Genomic DNA, 9,189 nt, shown 5'->3' on the forward strand with positions numbered 1-9,189 from the left:
CTTCTCTGGAGAAATGTTTATTTAGGTCTTCCGCCCATTTTTTGATTGGGTAGTTTGTTTTTTTGATATTGAGCTGTATGACCTGCTTATATATTTTGAAGATTAATGCTTTGTCAGTTGCTTCATTTGCAAATGTTTTCTCCCATTCTGAGGGTTGTGTTTTCATCTTGTTTATGATCCCCTTTGCTGTGCAAAAGCTTTTAAGTTTCATTAGGTCCCATTTGTTTATTTTTGTTTTAATTTTCATTACTCTAGGAGGTGGGTCAAAAAAGATGTTGCTGTGGTTTATGTCAAAGAGGGTTCTGCCTATGCTTTCCTCTAAGAGTTTTATAGTGTCTGGCCTTACATTTCGGTCTTTAAGCCATTTTGACTTTATTTTTGTGTATGGTGTTAGGGAGTGTTCTAATTTCTTTCTTTTCCATGTAGCTGTCCAGTTTCCCAGCACCACCTATTGAAGAGGCTGCCTTTTCTCCATTGTATATTCTTGTCTCCTTTGTCATAACTTTTCCCATTATTGTGGCTCAACCACAGGTACCATTCAGTGTTCACTGAATGTTAATTGAACAAATGAGTAAATGGATTAAATTAAATTCCAGCTGCACTGATGTAGCTGCAGGGTCTGTATATAAATGACGCTTTTAAATAACTGGTGCCGTTCAGAATGAAATAGCCAATTCTAGAGACATGTTTTTCCCCATCACATCAAGACATAAGGAGAAAACTCAATTCAGGTACCATTAGATCTTTTAACACGAGATCTCATAATTTTTCTCAGATGTGCCGAGATCTGGCAAAAAGGGTGGGAAGCGGTAGAGCCGTGGAAGCATCTCTATTTACTAGAACATGTTTAAGTTGTAAATCACATTATAGCAAGAAAATAATTTCAGTGGGTTTTACTAGCCAGGAACATGGTGATTGCAGAGGCCTCTGTGAAAGTCCATGCCCCTGAAACACTGATTTCACATTCCATGTTCCCAACCCAAATCCATTTTTCCTGGTCAGAATGAGCCTGTTAGAGACTTAGCAAAAACCACTGACTGTGAAGAAAATAGTAATCTCTCTTTCACCATTCAAAAAACTCATCGTTTTACTCCATTGACTGAAAATTATATGTGGCTATATTCTTGGTCACCAATATTCAAGTCATATGCTTTCCTCACTAGGTTCTTAAGAGGGTCATTGAAAGACTATATGTGGAAGTGCTTTGGGAAAAGTGTAGTCTTCACTTACTATAAATCTGATGAGAGAGTCTTGCAAATCTGCATAAAAGAGCATCACAGTCTAAATGTCCTTTTTAGCCACACAGCCCTGTTTTCAAATAATGTCTTGTGTGACCTCAGTGTGAATGAGAGATGCAACGTAAAGCTGCTTGAGTTCAAAACAGAAAGTCTTCACACCTTGGGTCTTCCAACCCATGTTTCCTCAGAGGCAAGAGGATTCTGAGAAGATAAGAAACCCCAGATGTAGGCTAGGATCTGTAAACTGACAGCTATCTGCCTTCATTTATATTTCACTTTGCTTGAGTTATAAGCAATTTGAATTTGAATTCCTTTAAGTTCAAACAAACCTCAGTCCTATCAACTCACTACTTACAATTGTCTTGCCCAAGGATGATGCTAATATTTATCAATATATTTGAATTTGGGCCCTTTTGTAGACCTTTTATGACTCTTAATGCTTTTAACTGGAATTTCCTTTAGATTGGCTGCTTCCTATTTTTTCCTTCCAGAAAGTACTCAAAAGAAGGAAGAAGGTAAGACTGGATGGACATCCAGATCTACTTGGACAGAAATGGTGCAGAAGCAGAGGAAAATCCAGGGGGTACACCTGCTCACTAAGACTGTTCAAGGACTAGTCTGTCTTCAGCACCTTGGTTGAGAGAAAACTAAAGATAACCATAGGGCAACCTGTGATCCAGCTAGGTTCCAGAAAAGATTCTATCCCTTACCAGTAACAAAACTTACCTCTAAATTTTATTCTCTTATTGTTCCTTTCCAACCGTCATCTCCTGAGGAATTCAGGACATTAGATGCTAGAACAACATGGAAACCTTTGTACTGACTTTCTTCATTGCTTTTATCCTAAAGCTTTGGGGGGAATAGGTGGGTGGGTCATGTTTGTTGAGTACCTACCATATGGTAGACAGAATGACAGACCTTTACATATTTTATTTGATCTTCATACTAATATCGTTATCTCCAATTTACTGAGGTTCCTGGACTAACTTGACTAAGACACACATCTAATATGCATCAAGACAAGGATTTAAATTCCCTTCTCTTTGGCTCCAAAGGTCATGATTTTCTTGCCACCGAAGTATGTGTATCTTCCTGGTCCCTTAGCACAAACACTCCCCAAACTAATTTCAGATCTCCTCTTGCCATCTCTCAATACCCATTTTCCCAATCAACTCTTTTATTTCTTTTCATATCAGTCACTTCTTTACTTTCTACTTGTATGGGTATTTTCCTTCATTTTGACAATTAGCATCTAAATGCCTCTTGATATTTAGGGTTTTCACACTTTCAGCGTCTGATTTGACACGGGAAAAGCTGTCTCTCTTTGAAGAGCGAGTTGCCAGGCACTCGCTTATGAGACTTTCCTGCAGTTAGGCCCTGGCATTATCTTTGGCTACAGCACTCGATACATGCATTCTGGTCTTTGCCTCAGGAGCTAAATGCAGCAAAAACCAAGGGCTTAGGTGGTTGCTTCCTGGCAGAGGTAGTGAAGGGAGAAGAATTTCCCACATCAACCCAGGTTTGAGATGTGGTTCTGGCCATTTCTCCCGGTATTCCAGCTCTCCCATTGATTTTAGCTGCCCAATATACTTACAATAAACTTGTCAATATTTTTAGGCTTAATCCATCCTAAGTCAGTTTCTGTTTCTTAAAATGTTTAACTTGGGAGAGAGAGGAGATGAAGATGGCAGAAGAGGAAAAGGTGGAACTCACCTCCCCATAGGAACATATCAAAAATACATCTGCATATGGAACAAATCCCACTGGAAACTGGCAGAAAAACTCTGTACACCAAGGTTATAAGAAGGATCCACACACAATCAGTAGGAACGGAAGAGAAGCAATCATATCAGGACCTGTGCCCCTGTGAGGGGACACAGAGGAAAAGGGAGATTACACAGGTGGAGATCCTCCCTAGGGAATGGATGGTTCCAGCCACATATTGGGCACCCCAGTCCTGGGGTCCAACACAAGGAAGGCTAGTCCCCTTGGCTGCCTGGAGGGTCAGTGGGGCTAACAGGAGGGCTGTGGGAATCCTGGACTCCACTCACGAGGAGCACACATGAGTTGGTTTGCTCCCAAGACAGGGCAAAGAGGACAGACTGAAACTGCTGAGGAGGCTGACTGGTTTCCCATGACATCCCCAGCGCGAGCCCTAACCTGAGCCAAGGGAATGCTCCAGCCTGTTTACTTCACATCACAGCTCTACGACTAAGGAAAAGCACTCGACCACCTGACACAGAGGCAGCTCAAACCTGAAGCAGCATCTGAGCAGGGCTGGGGCAGCCACTACCGGTGCTTGCACAAGCAGTGCATCAGAAGTAGCTCAAACTCTGTCTGTGGCCAAACCGCCACAGCCTGTGCCTCGATATGTACAAAGAGCCCACATGGGCCCTGCCTGCACTGCAGTGCAGCTCCAAACCAGGGCAGGGGTAGCAGAGGCAAAGACGAAAGATCAACTGTGAGGGACAAAGGAGACTCATACCCAAAGTAGCACTGAGTGGAGCAGGTCATAGGCAGCTGACCCAGGCACTGGCACTTGCATAGGCAGTGCATCACATGCAGCTCAGACTTCTGTATGTGGTCGGAGCACCACAGCCCATGCCCCAACACATACCAAGTGCTTCCATGGGCCCCACTTGCCCCAGCACTTCTCCCCTATGGGGGAAGTTTGCTGGTGCTAGGAGGGAGGAGATCACACACTTATAGAGAACAGAGAAAGTTTAGACCTGTTATTCAGGGCTTCTGCTCCAGCAATGAGGGATGGGCCCCTGCCCCCGATAGGGTGATGATGGCCACTGAGCAGAGGGGAAGCCCCAGCTGGCATCTAGTTCAAGCCCTGGATCCCCCTTCTCCAACCTCACCTCCCACCAAGATGATAGCTGCCAGCAAAACAGCAAAGACATGGCTTACGTTCACATCAAATCCAACTCTCCCACCAAAGCCACACGACACACACAGACTGTACAGGGAGGCTCCCACATAAGGGCACACCTTCAAGATCTCAAACAGGGAACTGTTTCACCAAATTTTCTAGAGACAAAAAAGTTGAACAAAATGAGAAGAAAGAGAAATTGGTCTCATTTGAAAAAGCGAGAGAAGAACCCCTGAAAAAACAAATAATGAGAAATAATGTATCAGATAAAGAATTCAAAGCATTAGTAAAAAGAATGCTAACTGAATTAGCAAAAAGAATAGAGGAACACAGTGGGATTTTAATCAGTCAGAATTGAAGAATACAATAACTGAAATAAAAAATACATGAGAAAGGATTAATACCAGAGAAGGTGATACAGATTAATGCATAAGTGATCCAGAAGACAGAATAATGGAAATCATCCAATCAGAACAGCAAAAGGAATTTTTTTTAATGAGATCAATTTAAGAGATCTCTGGAACAACAACAAGTATACCAACATTTACATTATAGGGGTCCCAGAAGGTGAAGAGAGAGAGAAGGGGATTGAAAATATATTTGATGAAAATATGGCTGAAAATTTCACAAAACTTCAGAAGAAAACAGCTGTGCAATCCAGGAAGCACAGAGGATCCCAAACAAGATGAGTCCAAACAGATCCACACAAAGGCATATCGTACTTAAAATAACAAAAGTTAAAGATACAGAGAACTTAAAGGCAGCAAGAGAAAAACGAAGAGTCATATATAAAGGAACCACCATAAGGCTATAAGCTGATTTTTCTGCAGAAACTTTGCAGGCTGGAAGGGACAGGCATCATTATTGAAAGTGCTAAAAGGGAAAAACCTGGTTTTCCTGTGGGACACGGTGGTGGCGGTTGGGTCGGAAGAGTGAGCGACTCTTCGGCTAGTTTTTCCTGCTTGTTTTCTCCTCCCCTTTTTTTGTCGGTAGAGCGTAGTTATGGGTCACAAGAAGAAGCAGGAGCTGAAGCCATGGTGCTGGTATTGTAATAGAGATTTTGATGATGAGAAGATCCTTATACAGCACCAAAAAGCAAAGCATTTTAAATGTCATATATGTCATAAGAAACTGTATACAGGACCTGGCTTAGCTATTCATTGCATGCAGGTGCATAAAGAGACAATAGATACAGTACCAAATGCAATACCTGGGAGAACAGACATAGAGTTGGAAATATATGGTATGGAAAGTATTCCAAAAAAAGACATGGATGAAAGAAGATGACTTCTTGAACAGAAAACACAAGCAGAGAGTCAAAAAAAGAAGCAACCAGAGGATTCTGATGAATATGATGATGATGACTCTGCAGCTTCAACTTCATTTCAACCACAGCCTGTACAACCTCAACAAGGTTTTATCCCCCCAATGGCACAACCAGGACTACCACCAGTTCCAGGAGCACCGGGAATGCCACCTGGAATGATGCCAATGGGTGGAATGATGCCACCTGGACCGGGAATACCACCTCTGATGCCTGGTATGCCACCAGGTACGCCCCCTCCTGTTCCATGTCCTGGAATTCCTCCAATGACTCAAGCACAGGCTGTTTCAGCGCCAGATATTCTTTACAGACCACCTGCACCAACAGCAACAGTTCCAGCTCCACAGCCTCCAGTTACTAAGCCTCTTTTCCCCAGTGTGAGACAGGCTCAGGCAGCTGTCCAAGGGCCTGTTGGTACAGATTTCAAGCCCTTAAATAGTACCCCTGCAACAACTACAGAACCCCCAAAGCCTACATTCCCTGCATATACACAGTCTACAGCTTCAACCACTAGTACAACAAATAGCACTGCAGCTAAACCAGCAGCTTCAATAACAAGTAAGCCTGCTACACTTATGACGACCAGTGCAACCAGTAAGTTGATCCATCCAGATGAGGATATATTGCTGGAAGAGAGAAGAGCACAGTTACCTAAATATCAACGTAATCATCCTCGACCAGGAGAGGCTCCCATTGGTAATCCACCCATTGGACCAATTGGAGGTATGAGGCCACCACAGCCAGGCATCCCACAGCAACAAGGAATGAGACCCCCAATGCCACCTCATGGTCAGTATGGTGGTCATCATCAAGGCATGCCAGGTTATCTTCCTGGTGCTATGCTGCCGTATGGGCAGGGACTGCCAATGGTGCCCCTTACCAAGGTGGGCCTCCTCAACCTCCGATAGGAATGAGACCTCCTGTAATGTTGCAAGGTGGCCGTTACTGATCTTACTTCATCCAGTCTAATAGGTTTGGAGATTAAACCTTTTCTCAACTTGTGCTGTTTATATAGCCAAGCTTCTGTCAATAAGGCTTCATTGTGACTTTAACAAACATTATCTTCCCACATACCAGGAACTATTGGACATTTATTTTACATGCGAAAATTTATTTGGAATAATAAAGCAGGAACTTTTCCTGAAGTTGCAATTAAAAAAAAATAAATAAAAGGGAAAAACCTGCAACCTAGGATACTCTACCCAGCAAAATTATCATTTAGAACTAAAAGAGACATAAACTTCTCAGACAAGCAAAAACTAAAAGAGTTAATCAATGTTAAACCTACTTTAGAGAAAAGTTAAAGGGTCTTCTCTAAGTGGAAAATAAAAGGCATTAACAAGAAGAAAGAATCCACAGGAACAGAAAAATCCCACTAGTAAAGAAAAACATATAGTAAAGGCTGAGGATTAACCACTTAAATAAGCTAGTACTAAGAACGAAAGAAAACAATTGTAAAAGCAACTATAACTAAAATACATAGTAAAGGGATAAATTTGAAGATGTATAATATGACATCAAAAGCACAAAATGTGGGGAAGGGAAATAAAAAAATGTAGATCTTATACTGCTTAAAAGAGACTCACTTCAGAACTATAGACACACACAGACTAAAAGTAAGAGAATGGAAAAAGATATTTCACGCAAATAGAAATGACAAGAAGTTAGGGATAGCGATATTCATCTCAGATAAAATAGACTAAAACAAAGTCTATAACAAAAGACAAAGAAGGGCATTATATGATGATAAAAGGATCAATACAAGAAGAGGATATTATACTCAATAACATATATGTACCCAATAGTGGAAGACTTATATATATAAAGCAAATACCAAAAGACAAAAAGGGAGAAGTTAACAGTTACATAATAATAGTGGGGGAATTCAACACCCCCACTGACATCAGTGGAAAGATTATCCAGACAGAAAATCAAAAAGGCAACTAAAGTTTTAGATGACACAATAGAGTGGACTGAATAGGTATTTGAGGACATTCCATCTAAAAACAGCAGAATACACATTCTTTTCAAGTGCAGATGGAACGTTCTCTAGGATAGATCACATGCTAGGCCTATCTATCATCTAAAGGAATTAGAAAAAGAAGAACAAACAAAGCCCAAACCCAGCAGAAAGGAGAAAAAATGAAGATTGGAAAGTAAATAAATACAGAAATATTTTTAAAAATCAATGAAATCAAACCTTTGTTTTTGAAAAGACAAACAAAATAAACCTTTAGCCAGCCTAAAGAAGAAAAGAGAGAAAAGCCAAACAAAATAAGAAATAAAAGAGGAAAAATAACAACTGATGCCACAGAGATACCAAAAAAACCATAAGGGATTACTACAAATAGTTATATGCCAACCAACTGGACAACCTAGAAGAAATGGACAAATTTCTAGAAGTTGTACCACCTGCCAAGACTGAATCAGGAAGAAAGAGACAGTCTGAACAGACTGATAACTAGACATGAAACTGAATTAATAATTTAAAAGACTCGCAGAAAAAAAATAGTCCAGAGGAATTCTACCAACTTTATAAAGAAGAGCTAATAACTTTTAGTCTCAAACTATTCCAAAAAATTGAAGAGGGTGGGACACTCCCAAATTCAGTATATGAGGCTACATTACCTTGATTACAAGACCGGACGAAGACACTACACAAAAGGAAATTACAGGCCAATATCTCTGATGAATACAGATGTAAAAATCCTCAACAAAATATTAGCAAACCAAATCCAGTGCTATATAAAAGGATCACATACCATATTCAAGTGGGATTTATTCTATAGATGGTTCAACACTCACAAATCAATCAATGTGATACACCACATTAACAAATCTAAGGGAAAACTCACAACAGCATCCCAACAAATACAAGAAGAAAAAAAATGCATTTGTCAGAATTCAACATCCATTCACGATTAAAACTCTCATCAAAAAGATGCAGATGTAGAGAATGGACTTGAGGACCCAGGGAGGGGGAAGGGTCAACTGGGACGAAGTGAGAGAGTGGCACTGATATATATACACTACCCAATGTAGAATAGCTAGCTAGTGGGAAGCAGCCGCATAGCACAGGGAGATCAGCTCAGTGCTTTGTGACCACCTAGAGGGGTGGGCTAGGGAGGATGGGAGGGAGACACAAAGGGGAGGGGATATGGGGATATATGTATATGTATAGCTGATTCACTTCGTTATACAGCAGAAACTAACACAACATTGTAAAGCAATTATACTCCAATAAAGATGTTTAAAAAAAATAAACTCTCATGAAGATGGGTAAAGAGGGAACATATCTCAGTATAATAAAAGCCATTTATGACAAACTCATAGCTGATATCATACTCAACAGTGAAAAGCTGAAAGCCTTTCTTCTAAAATCAGGAACAAAACAAAGACGCATATTCTCTCCACTTCCACTTAACATAGTGTTGTATTTCCTTGCCACAGAAATCAGACAAGAAAAAGAAATAAATACTATCCAAATTGGAAGGGAAGAAAACTGTCAATATTTGCAGATGACATGATACTCTATATCAAAAACCCTAAAGTATCTACCAGAACACTATTAGAATAAATGCATTCAGTAAAGTTGAGGATACAAGATTAATATATAGAAATCTGTTGGTTTCTATAACTAAAAATGAACTATCAGAAAGAGAATGAAAGAAAACAATCCCATATAAAATTACATCAAAAAGAATAGAATATCTGGGAATAAACTTAACCAAAGAGGTGAAAGACATACTCTG

General features: G+C 40.4%; 1 pseudogene across 1 annotated transcript; it reads left to right on the plus strand.

Annotated features, from left to right (window-relative positions):
- Positions 1–5,115: 5,115 nt before the first annotated feature.
- LOC309971144 (BUB3-interacting and GLEBS motif-containing protein ZNF207-like) lies at positions 5,116–6,788 on the plus strand (annotated as a pseudogene). The gene has a single exon. The product of its transcript is annotated as a BUB3-interacting and GLEBS motif-containing protein ZNF207-like (transcript).
- The last annotated feature ends 2,401 nt before the right edge of the window (positions 6,789–9,189 follow it).

The sequence above is a fragment of the Leucopleurus acutus genome (genome assembly GCF_964270905.1).
Source record: "Leucopleurus acutus genome assembly, chromosome: 14".
NCBI lineage: Eukaryota > Metazoa > Chordata > Mammalia > Artiodactyla > Delphinidae > Leucopleurus > Leucopleurus acutus.